At 42.5% G+C, this 13,374-nt stretch overlaps 1 protein-coding gene across 7 annotated transcripts in view; it reads left to right on the plus strand.

Moving 5' to 3' along the window:
- Positions 1-13,374, plus strand: part of CSMD2 (CUB and Sushi multiple domains 2) — a 541,235-nt gene that overhangs the window by 86,806 nt on the left and 441,055 nt on the right. The window lies entirely within an intron of this gene.

The following is a 13,374-nucleotide window of genomic DNA, read 5'->3' on the forward strand; positions in this document are numbered from 1 at the left end:
TGCTTGGATCTCTATAACTATTGTTGGTATGGTAATACTCTTTTTCCATGTTCTGTGTGTGTGTGTGTGTGTATCTTCCTACTGTATTTTCCACTGCATGCAACCGATGAAGTGGGTTTTAGCCCACGAAAGCTTATGCCCAAATAAATTTGTTAGTCTCTAAGGTGCTACAAGTACTCCTCATTCTTTTATCTCTGCTGAGATTCCCTCAAATCTAGCCCCGTGGGTGCACGTGGGCATTCATGAACTTCAGCTAAACGTCGCATGAACCTGTCCCTAGTGCCAAACTTGTAGCAAGACAAGAGAATGAGGTGGGTCACACTTGGTTATGGCTTTTACTGCAAACGTTTGTGCACAGCCCTGTCTCCTGAGTTGCTTGCAGAGTCTTTCAGTGAGAATCAACATGCTGAGAATGTCAGCAGAATGGGGATCACCTTTCTGCCCCCCTTATGTTTGAACGTTACTCGGGATGGAGAGCTAATAATAGGTTTTTATTTTAAGGTTTAGCTGGCCACTTATGTGGGATCAAATTTATATAATTTCCATTTTTATACAGCTATCCCCTCTTTGGCTTTTGTCTTCTGATACCTTTCTTCTTGATCGTTCGTTTTATATTCCTTTGATATAGTAGATACGCGTGTAAAGAAGCTGGATCCAGGATTGGTTTGCACCTACATATATTTTAAATTATTTGAGGGATGTTTGACCGGATTCAAGAAGGTTTTATTTTTAGCCAAACTGTTTTTCATAGTCATTGAATTAATCAGAAATATGAAATTTCAGGGGGGTCCAGGGCAGGAGGGACACTGGAGCTAATTGAAAACCCCTCAGAGTTTTTGCCTCTGAAGGCCTGGATTCAGATCTTGGCTCAGGTGGCAAACAAAAATGAGCTGTAGGGTCTCACTCTAAGTCTGTGTTGGTGCACGTTGCAAACCTGCTATGTTGTTTGATGCATCTAGCCATCTCTGCTCGTGGGAGATTGAGGCTTACTGCGTAAGGGGGCTGAGCGGGCTGAGGGACCGTAACTTGCAAGAGTAGGTTGGGGATGAATAAAATCATGAATGATGTGGGGAAAATGAATAAGAAGGTGTTATTTATCCCTTCACACGACAAAAGAACCAGGGGTCATCCAATGAAATTAATAGGTAGCAGATTTAAAACAAAAAAAATGAAGTATTTCTTCACATAACACACAGTCAACCCGTGGAACTCGTTGTCAGGGGATGTTTGAAGACCCAAAGTATAACTGGGTTCGAAAAGAATTAGATGAACTAATGGAGGATAGGTTCATCAATGGCTATTTGCCAAGATGGTCAGGGATGCCACCCCATGCTCTGAGTGTTCCTAAATCTCTGACTGCTGGAAACTGAGGCTGGATGACGGGATGGATCACTGGATAAATTGGCCTGTTCTGTTCATTCCCTCTGAAGCATCTGGCATTGGCCGCTATCGAAAGACAGAATACTGGGCTAGATGGACCAATGGTGACCCCCCTGACGTCCCTTCCAACTCAGATATTCTATGATTCTATGGTCTGACCCAGTATGGTCACTGTTATGATTGAAGGGTATCAGTAGAGGTCTGTGAGGCCCAGGGATAAGAACAGAGTGGGAAAGGGCGTACGGGTGTAGGTAGGACTGATGTGTATTAGTAGAGCTGTTTGCGAGGAGCCCAGGGCTGGATAATGTCTGGTGCAGCAGATCAAGATTGAGGTGCATTTATATATGGGCAGCACACACGAATGCCTGTCTCTAGATACCATTATCGTCTCACTGCCTTTCAGAACCATAATGTTCCCATTGCACATAAATTGTTTTAATTTTACGTGTGTTTGGGGGGAACCCCACGAATGGATCCACTGCCCTCTTGCTGATCAGTCCAGTGGGACCAGTGTATGATATTCACATTATGCAAGTTTAATTTTAACTTCCGTTTCTAACTAAAATTAGAAACATTTTCCTAATTGGGGTCTTTGTAGTATTGGCAACTGGGAACACAAATCTCCCCTGTCCAGTCTGCACTTTGAATTGCTTAGGGATGCAGTTTTGAAACTTAGGCCCATTAAAATGAATGAGAATTGAGTGTCCAGTTCCCCAGGATGGCTTTGAAAACTGTTTGCCCAAGGTCACAGAGAAGTTCTGAGGCAGAGCTGGGAATTAAACCCACATCTCCTGAGTTCTGGGCAAGTCGCTTAACCACAAGGGCATTCTTTCTTTCAGTGGTTGCACCTCTGTCCCCAAACAAATGTAGGAAAAGCCAAATATCTGTCCTTGGAACTTGCATTTTGCCCTGAACTGCTGGGAACGTCTTCCAGTTGATCTTAAACGTGTTCAGAAATTGCAGCAAGGCTACAATTCATCTGCCTTCAAACTCTTTTAGTGTTGTTGTTTGTTGACTCACCAGGCAATAACATCACCACGCAAGAGCTTTTCTGGGATTGAGCTGTGGGCTTTAGTTTTAAGCAGGTATTTCACTCTGGGCTCAACTCCATATGAAATGCATTGCTCACTCTCGCTGCTGTTTGGCTTCTGCATGAATTCTCCGTTTGCTGCCGTAAGTGACGACTGATTTCATGACATATACCAGGCATGTTGTTTATCCCAATGGTTTCAGGTTTGTAGTCCTCATTCTAGTAGTTATTCTGAATGCTGGATATGAATTGTTTTATCATTAATAATAATAATGGAATTACAAAAAAAAAATATGACCAGCATTGTAAAGTAGGGTGTTTCGGCTGCAATGCTTTCATTATCGGAGTGGGCCTGGAGTAATATTTAAATACATTATACAGCCTTCAGTGATACAAAACATATTTTGTATTTGCCACCAGCTGAGAGTATTAGCCCCAGTTGTTTTATGACGACAATGTGCTCTGTAGGTGTATGAAACATTCCCACCCGCCACACATACTTTCCTTTAAAAGCTGCGTCATCCATTCCTGAGTCATCCACTCCCAAGGTTTATTTCAGTTATGAGGATGCTTGTTTTGATGTCTGTGTTTCAAGGAGGAAGATGTGAGGAATTCAGCACAAGAAGGTGAAACATACAAGCCAACAGCTTTTTCAATAGCTTTTATTTTTGTGGACTCGTAGAGGGTATGGAAGGAAAATGGCAAAGCCCCTATCTGGTCCCATCCAGTACATCTCACTGGAAATAAGAGGTTATTTCCATACCTGGCCAACCCCAAAGCATTGCAGTCCTAGGATTGCTTTTTAGGTTACTGTCTGGCCTGTACTGTACTGACTCCCTGCAATGCAGTTTGGTCTCTTTAATAAACACCCCTCTCCCCCAAGCAAGCCTTTCTGGGACAGGCTTAATTATTTTAGCAGAGACATGCAACTGAAGCCCTAAAGTGGCCATTCTGCAACTGGCAGTTCCTGGCTGCCTGCCTCTCCATTGCAGGTGATAAGTTTTTGGGAGACTATTACATAGCCTCATGTGATTTTTTTTTAATTAATTTTTAAAATCATCATCTCATCAGTGACATACACACAAAAAATACGAGGGAAAAGGACCCTTTGCTCTGTGCTAGGGACTTGTGAGGATTACATGGTGTAGTTATCTAGCTAACTGTGCAACAACCCCAAATTTTAAATTCCCCCGCATGTTTTCAGAAATGTTGACGTATTTAAGGGCGTCTATTATTTATATTACAATGTCAATATTTTCCATATTGAATGGTAGATGGGTGGACTAGATCATCGCCAAAGCATTTTCTGTCCTGCTTTTGATAGAGAGAAGCATGAGGAATTCCAACGTTTTTGGAAAGTTTGGTAAAGATCCTAATCAGCCACTGGAAAAAAAAAAAGTTTTGAATATACAGGCATGCACTGTCCCGTTGCATATTTTGAAAGGGAACTAGGGTTACAGCAGAATTTTGCCTTTTCAATAAAACAGCTGAGTCATGCTGGGATTACTGCTACATAATAGGAGTAGGGCAACATTTCTGCTCAGAGACTACTTCAGACTCTAGGGCGATGCCTTCACTGCTGAAAGACACATGTTTTTGCATGGGTATCTATCTCAATGTAAAATACTAGTGAAGAGGGTGGTCTAGTTTTTATCTTTAGGTGGCTAGTTGGAGTAAACGCCAGGTGAGAGGGATAATGTTGACCTTGTCTAGATAGACGAAAGCAAAAGCTGCCTAGGTTTTGTCTCCATTAGGGTTTTACACTGAGATAGTTACTTCCGAGACAAGGATTTTTGGGGGTTTTTTTCAGTGAAGAGAGTGGGTTCAGGGCACGGTGTCACTGGAAAGAAAACAACCCAAGAAACCCTGGGTCAATGAGTGGATATTATTTTGCCTTGTCAAGGTCTTAGTCCATACACGCTCATGCCTCTGTGTGTTTGAGCTGCAGTGTTGACTGCCTGTCCCATCCTGGCTGGGATTAAGGCTACTCACATTTCTGGATTGGAAATTGGAAAGAAGGACCTGGGGCTTGGAAGCGAGGGAACATGAGGGCTGTGTGGAACGCACCTGGCCACTGGGTGGCAGTGTTCCTTCACAGACCTGCAGGTGAAGCAGAGTAAGAGGAGTGTGTGACAGCTGGCTCTCAGATTCCTGCATTGCTCACAGCTCTTCAGTCCCTCAGGGAAGGGCAATTAAATAGTCTGGACTGGATTCTGGGCTGCTCCTCGGAGGGGCAGCCCAGGAGCAGCTGGTGCAAAGGTGGCTTCATGACACCTGCGCGCCTCTTGGCTTCCGGTGTGCTGTGGGGGCGAATGCAACCCCTGCTGTAAGTTTAGAGCAGTCCTACACTGCTTTCCTTATAGCATCCTTAGCACGGAGCTGCTCTGCAGGTCAGAAGCCCTGTTCTGAGCACTGCTTTGGACTTACCCCCCGTCTGCCTTCTGCTGCCATTGTGCCAAGCATGTCCCCTGTGCTAATGACTATGAGGAGGACCTGGTAGAGCCAATTGCTTTTGCCCTGCTCTGCCCCTGCACAGGGAAAATTCCCCCCGCCACCCCCCCGATTATAGCCCCACTATAGGCACTACACAACGTAGGGGTTTTGGCTTGGCAAAATCTCTTGAGCTGGGTTTTTGTTTTGTAATAATTAAACCCCAAGCCAGGGGTGTTCAGGATCCAGGCAGTGTTTTTATCCAGACACTCTAAAGTTCTTGGAGGCTGGGATCAATAGTTTCTGAGTGGTTCTGCCTCCCTACTACCAGCCTGCAGGGCCAGCTCCAGGCCACGGCTATGTAGAGAGAGAAGCGAGTATGAGCCACTAGAAGAGATCACAGTTTGCTTTGTGAGTGAGCTGCAACATAGATTTGCTGTCTGATGCTTGGGCATGGAGCCATAGGTTTCCTGGGTTACTATGAGATCTGACACGTAGCCTAGATCTAAGCTATACTGCTTGAGTGTAGGTATTGCCTGAAGTTTACATAGGTATGTATAGCTTGGCTAAACTGGGGGTGGAAGGGTCAGATTTCCAAGTGCTCAGTACCCACATTTGTAGCCAATGTTGAGTCCTGAGCACTTTTGAAAATTCTGGCCTCCGCTGATATATATTTCAAAGATATAAATACCAAGGTCGGACAATAGTTTTTTCAGGTTGTGCTGAGTGGGGGAGAATATAATTAGTCAGTGGGTCTACTGAGTTTAGAACATGCTTTGCTGAATCAGGGACTAGATGGATTAACATTGGTTTTCCCCCCCTCTTCTATAACGTTCTCTAGTTCTGTGTTTCTCTGTGATGCAGAACAATCTGAGATAAAGCTAATGTTGTTGTTAGATTTTTTTTTAAAAAAGGTTTTTTCTCAAAGCAAAACCTGAAGTAATTGATGGTGTTTTTAAAAAATCAAATGCAGAAGCCTGTGAGCAGCTGCTGAGATAGCAAAGATCCAAAATGAGTGACTGAGTTTATCTCCTGAGAGAAGAAAAATAAACCACTCAAAACCCAGCCTGCGCCACCAAACGTGAGGGAGAACTCATGTTTTAATTAAAACTTAATCCTGAGAGGTAAGGGAGGAACACCCACTAACACTTCAGCTATACACCTTTCTCAAAGACTTAGTTAAGAGTAAAGAAGGAGATAACTACGTTTCTGATGAAAGGGAATATGTTGTTGCTGCTGTTCTGTTTCAGTCCATTCATAATCTACGACTCACTGAATAGTTTGTGATGCGACAATTTGTGTTTAAAGACAGAAATGAGAGTCCTTGCTGTAAATGACTCTTTTATGACTTGCTATCAAACCATGTTTGGTATTCTCCCCCTCTTTTTAAACAATCTCTGGGAAATGCAAAAAAACCCAAAACACCCCACCTAAGCAGAATGTTAAAATTGGAACAAAACACTTCTCAGCAATTTTATTATTAAAAGGGGGAAATTAGTTTTTATAGGAAGAGCAAGTGCAAAGATGGATGCATCAAAAAGGATATAAAAAGTGTACTCTTGTTACTTTAGTCTCTCTTCCGCCTTGTTCCCTGGGAAAATGGGTGAATGAGGTCATTGAATCCAGCTTTTGTTATTATTTAACATTTATATTGTAGTTACACCTAAAGTTCCCATCAGGTTGGGCCCCATTGTGTTAGGTGCTGTACAAACAATGTTATCTAACGTAAGATATGATTCATTTATCTTGTTACCTTGGTGTTTGTGCTAGAAAACCAATAGATATTTCATATTTGTATGTGTAAAATTGTAAAAATAATTTTATTACCCTCTATATCAAAATAATATTTCTATCGGGACTCTTACTAAGTCGTATTTACATTGAGCTCAAGGGCACTATATGTGAGTAAAGGTGGCAGAAACTGGCCGATAATGTCTTCTGCTTTAAAAACATAAATTGGGTAGTCTGTACAACAGTCCATTTTAGAAATGATTTAATGCTACATAGGGAACATGAGTTGCTGAGAGTTTGTCACTTGCTCAAAGCCACAGATGAATTTGGTGTGAGAAGTGGGACTGGAATTCAGGAATACCTGACTTCCATACTGCTAGATCATGGCACGTTTCCCCCCCTCTGCTCATGCTTTTCAATCTTCCTTACTTTCACCTGCCTAATTGCTACATCTCTGTTTTTTTCTCTTTTCTCTCTTCCCATCTTCATCTGTCTTCTTTCCTTTTGCTTTGCATCTCAGGTCCTTGTCTCACCTATTTTTCATCCACTTCCATTCTTCCCTGCTTCTTTTTGTTTCCTAATCTCTGCCTTTTTTTGTGGTACTTATGTTCTTAATGCTGGACATATTGTTTTAAGCACCGAGAAGTGCAAGGAAAAGCTCTTTTGCGCTGTCTCTCTGTTTTTTAGCTGTGTGAATATGGAGCTGGTAAAAAGTAGAAACATTGTCCTCCCTGAGACTAAGCCGCCTTTCTGCCACAGCCCAAGTACAGTTTAGGCAGATGCACTGAAAGGTTCCTTATGTGCGTGTGTACATGCATGTGTGAAATATAAGCTAAATTCCATTCTGCACACTTTCTGACAAGATTTAGTACTGTGCAGACAGCACAGAGTTCGTTTTGTCTGGCACTGGACAGTACTGACTGCTACTACTTCGGGTCCAAAAGGATTTTCAACATCTGGTTGTGAAGATGAGCTGAACTTGCATTAGCTGTCTGTTGTATGCAGCCCTGTGCACCGAGTTGGGATGTACTCTGTGCCAGGGGTAGTCGATTATTTTTTTGTCATGGTCCACATTTCTTGGTCAATGAATAATCAAGGTCCAGACTCCGGAAAAATAATAATAAAAAAGAATAACAGTAATGAGTAAATTAAAAGATGTCAGGGTCTGTTCAAAAGTGTTTGGTGGTCCGGATTTGGCTATGGTCCACCTATTGACTACTCCTGCTCTGTGCCAAACTCCTTTTGTGTCTCCTGTTAAGACTCCTGTTTTGGAACATTATGCAAACAAATGCACTGAAGCTGGAAGAAAGGAAGTTTTGTTCTGGAATGTAAAACTTTCCAAACACACAGTGGTCAATGCAAGGACAAAATTGACATCTGCTGTAGTTTTGACTTTACCAGTCAATACGTAGAGCAGAATCTCACACATGGTTATTACAAGGCATACTGCTTCTTTTGTCCATTACATTTAATGGGATTACTTATAATAACAATTGCTGTAGGCCTGGTTTTTCAGAGCTGCTGATCACCCATAACTTCCACTGCACACTATTGGCACTATGCAAATAATTGCTACTAAAAATGATGCTAGCAAGGCTGGGTGCTCCTTTGGCTAAGGTGCTAGATTAGGATTGCAGATCTGGCTTCAGTTCCCAGTGCTGACGCAAACATTCTCTGTGATCTTGGGTAAATCATTCGGTGTCTCTGCTCCCAGTTTCCCATCTGTAAAATAGGGCCAGTAATATTTCCCTCCCTTACAGGTGTGCTGTGAAGATAAATTCATTAATGTTTGTGAAGCACTCAGATACTAGGGCAACGTAGGTACAAAGCAGATCAAATAGAATACTTGCTATACTCTAGTTTCGCATGCTCATCACATGATAATAAAAGAATACAAGTAGTAGCAGAAGTAATGCATCTTTACTTCAAGTCTGCAAAAATGTTTAGACACTAAATAAACCTCTGTGTTACCCCCATGACTAGATATTATCCCCTTTTACACTGTGCTTCCTAGCACAGTGTAAATCAATGGCAAATCCATGGAACAGAACCCAGAACTCCTGATTCTTTGTGCTCTTCAATAAGAGGTGTAAGGTGTTAGATACTTAGCCACACACAGCAATGCAACAAGTTAGAATTGGATGTGACAACCACTGCATCTCATTGTACCTGCAGGGGGAATTATGGAGGCGCATTTATAAATAATCCAAGTTAGGATTTGGCCAGGTCATCTTCCTACTCTTGTGAAAAATGCCATGGGATCTTTGAAGACCACAAGTGGTCAGAGCTTCGGTTTGATGTTTCATCTGAAAGAGAGATGCTAAACTAATGTTAGGACATGCTCTTGGGATGGCATGTGCCACTATTATAGGTATCTACAATATGAAATTAATTATAATCAGTGCTACAGCATACCTGATGACTACATAGTAAGGTGTTGTTTAAAATAAATTGGGCGAGTCTTTTACAGTAAGTGGAAAATCAGTAGGAATTCCACATCCTATCCTCAATAATATCAACAGTTCATCATGCGTGGAGGGTGTTTTGTTTTTAGTGTATTAATGTGGGTGAAAGATGAAACTGCGTTATAATTTATAAACTGCTACCTCTTGGCTGTGTTGTCATTAGTTTTAAGGGCATGAAGAACAATCAAGGGACTTAACAGAATGCTATGAACGCTCGCTCTTCATCGTACATGACTAAAGACAAAAGCTGTGCTAGAAAACACTGAGCTGAGCTTAATAAAACTTTTATAGTCCTTCGCAGTTCTGAATAGTGCCTTCTGTTTGAGGGTCTCAAAGTGCTTAGCAAATGCTAACTAAGCTGTCAGGTGCCGGGTATCCTACATAAAACTTGTTTCTATCTAGACATGTGTGTTAGCAATTCTGTAGGAAGGTGAAAATTCTTTGACCGCTAGTAGTGATTGGACAACTTTGTAAAGGGCTCCAATGCTGCAAGGTGCTGAGTGCCCAAAACTGAAATCAATGGGAGTTGAGGGTGCTGAGCAAAAGAGTGGGCTCAAGATTTGAGTTGGGGGTTTTGGCTGAGGTATGTATGTGAAAGTTCAGGTGCTGAACTTGGCACTTACATTTTCCAGCTCCTTTGTCCTGCATGAATGGGCTGGAAATCTCTCACGACAATACGCTTTTTGGAGGCATTGTGGTCAAACAGTTAAATCTCTGGCTCTGCCACAAGCTAGCCCTGTGACCTTGGGCATGTCACTTCACTTCTGCATCCTCCATGCTCATATTTGCACCTCCACTTAGCTAGAATTTACTCCAATTTGCAATGCTTTCCAATGCTCCCACTTTTGAGTAGCATTGTGTTATTATTGCGAGGCTCCGAATGAGATCAGTGCCCCATTGTGCTGTACATGCATATAGTAAGAGACAATATCTTCCCCAAAGAGCTTGCAGTCTAAATAGAGAATGGAAAAATTGTGTATTCCCATTTCATAGGTAGGGAATTGAGGGACACAGACATTAAAAGATACGAGGAGTTTGTGGCAGATTGAGGAATTGAAATTGAGTTTTAAGTGCCGAGCAAATGCCTTAGCTTTCCTCCCTCTGGTGACACATACTTAGAAGATACAGCGCTGTAGTCCTATACATTAGAATTTGTTGAGCACAATTGTTTCCAGACTTGCCCTACTGGGGAAAAAGCAAATACAACTCTTAATAGAAGAAAATGTCTAAATCTTTCTAGGAATATTATATGCTGCTTCATCCATGTTAAGTGAAGGCAAGGTCTTCATGGAAACAAAGTCTGGTCAGCCACCAAGCCTAGAGCATGTACCATTGCAAACACTGGGGTCTTTGGCTACAGAGGCACTAGTCCCTAATGCAACAGGATTTAACAGTAGGTGAAGATTTCCTTTTCTGAGACATCGTGTTTGATTACAGCTGCGACAAATTTGATAGCTGCAAACGCTAAGTGCCTGATTGAAAAGAAACAATTATGCCTAGAAGATCACTGCTTATTTTAAGAAATTAGAAGTGTTTAAATACAGAGAGAAACAGCCCCAAGTAAATGCTACTGTTTTCCTCCTTAATAAATACCCTCCTCTTTCGCATGTACAAATATCTTTCTTCACAGTGCTTGTTTGTAGACCTAGGCATGAATATTTAGATGATAAAATAAAAGGTTCTAGCCTCCTTTCCCCCTGTCTCTCTAACTAAACCTGAACTGGGACTCCTGAGTCCTATTTGCTGCTCTCCAGCTGATGGAGACATCAGCTCTCCTGCTAACATAGCGCTGTGCACATGACCACTTATGCCAGCAAATTTATGTCGCTCAGGGGTGTGTTTTTTCACACCCCCAAGCGACATAAGTGTTGCCGACGCAAGCGGAAGCATAGACCTGGCCTGAGTTACTGCAAGCTACAGGTAAGATCTCATTTTGCTGGTGTGGGGAAGAATAACAATGCAGCTGTCTTGCTCTTCCGTTTTTGGAAGGTTGATGCCATTTCATTTGCCTGATGGTAGAATCCCTTAAAGAAGTACTGGAATCTGGTCAAAACCAAATGACCTGCAATTGGAGGCATAGCTCTTAGTGCTTTCAGTGATTGATTAGGCTCTAAATAGTTTTTTGAGCTACTTAGTATCAGCCTGGGTGTGAAACTTTAAGGAGCTATATTCAATGCCTTTCAGGACTTCTGTGCATTCAGCTCATTCAGGTGACTGTTACTACATTTCATGAGACAACTGGTAGGTGAGACAGTATCTTTTCTTGGACCAGCTTCTGTTGTGGAAGGGACAAGCTTTTGAGCTTCATAGAGCTCTTCCTCAGGTCTGGAGAAGGTAACAGGAGTGTCCAAGCTAAATACAAGGTAGGACAGATTGTTGAGCATAATGAGGTTCACACATGCTATGGGAGACCTGTTAAAATGAAGTGGACCATGCAATATAGGCTTAGTAGGCTGCAGGTATGTTAAAAATTGTAATGGGCCACGAAACCAGCATCCCTGTTCAGTCTGTTTTTTAGTGTCCAGCTGATCTATGAATTTAACATCTCAGGGTTGTCTTTTGAGGTATTGTTCAGGTTTCCTTGGAGGACAGCGACTGATGAGTGTTGTCCATTGTCTTGGAGACATTTGAGGCAGGCAGCACGGCCGTCATGGCATATGTGTCATGCCCTTTATTCTAGGGGTCGTCATTTCATAGTTATCTGCTGCTGTTAACATGTCCTGGCTTTTGTGCTAAAAATGACAGACTCTTTTATTTGCCTGCCTGCCCTGCTCTTTGGTTTACTATGCTGCATCTGTGTGACCTGGGAGAGCTGCAGCGTTGCCACCTCTAGGCTGTGATCTCTTTGTATCTTACAAGCTAAGCAGGGTCACGCTGGGCTCGGTGCTTGGAAGGGGGATCTCAGAGGGAAATCCCATGATGTTGATGGAAGTAGTTGTAGTGATTCAGCAGGTAGCACTGTGAGTCAGTATTGAACCGGACATGACTGCCTGTCTTTTCTTTTCTTTTTTTTTCCAAAAGAGGAGACTATGCATACTACTAGCACGAGGAGCATGGTATAACTGCCTAGATTTTGCTGCTGTGAGTACTTTCTTTTGATTGTGGTATGCAGCCGAAGCGTCTGGCTTCCTGTGGTCATTAAAGAGCCCATAATATTTTCATTAGAGTTTTGGGGGTGGTGTGTGCTAATTTGATTATCCTCGTCAACTTCCACATTTGGACAATTCCAATTCCGCTCCTCTAAATTTCTCCAGAGTTTCCAGCGGATCCAGTGTTCTTCCTCCCTCCTGTATTACACTATTAGGGTGCTGTTGATTTGTAACTGTTAAATAATATCCGTGTTCCGCTCCATAAATGGCTGCATTCTAGTGGTGGGAGAAGTCATTCCTACATCTGAATGTAGTCCTGGTCCCTGTGTACCCCACAGTGCCTCTAAATGTACCTTTCCCCACTCTCCCTCTTTGGTGTGGAATTCTGTTCCAGGATCTAAGTTTTCGTTTCAAAAAAGTTTCTTGCCCTTGTGATCATAGAGAAGAATTTGTAAAGGAAAAGAGCCTGGGAACTGAAACTGTGATGTCTCACAGTGCCGACACCCTGAGATAATCGGTTCAAACGGCCCCTTTTGTCTCAAGGGGGTATTAACCCTGAAGTCTAAAGATGCTAATGGTAAATGTCACATTAAACAAAATGATCAGTGGTGAATTTAAGCACACTCATTCAGCTTGTGTGCTCTTCTCAGCATCCCCGACTGGCTCTCATTCCTCCCTACGTGCCAAAAGACCCAACTGTCTCCCGTACAGCTGCCAAAACCTCCAGCTTCAATCCTCGCCGCTTGTATGGCTGTGAGAAACCTGCTGCCCTGCAGAAAACATGGGGATATCATTAATTACATTTAATGGAATATAGAAATGTTAACGTGGGGGTTGCTGTGCTCCATTGCATTATTTTTTTTCCTGTTTAATTTATTAAAAGCTGTTATTAAATGAATCTGACAAGTTTCCCATCTGCCACACCAGAGTGCTGCAGAGTGCAGGAGCTTTGCTTAGGACCAGAACCTTACTTAGAATTTAGGTCCAGCTTGCTGAAAATATGTGGAGTCTTCTGTATGTGTAAAAAGGTGAGGGCAGGATGGGCCACAAATCTGGTGGCTCTGTGGCACCTGCCAGCCAACGGTGGCCCATCCTTGGCTAGGACAGCTGCGATTGGTTGATTGTTAGTGTTTCTTCCAAATGCTGGGTTTGGCTAGTGGGCCCAAGGGGAAACTGCACAAGGACACAGCAACAGCATGGGATTAAAGCTGATCAGGAATTTTTCAACAATATATATATATTTTCATTT

Source organism: Lepidochelys kempii, chromosome 19 (assembly GCF_965140285.1).
Source record: "Lepidochelys kempii isolate rLepKem1 chromosome 19, rLepKem1.hap1, whole genome shotgun sequence".
Classification (NCBI taxonomy): domain Eukaryota; kingdom Metazoa; phylum Chordata; order Testudines; family Cheloniidae; genus Lepidochelys; species Lepidochelys kempii.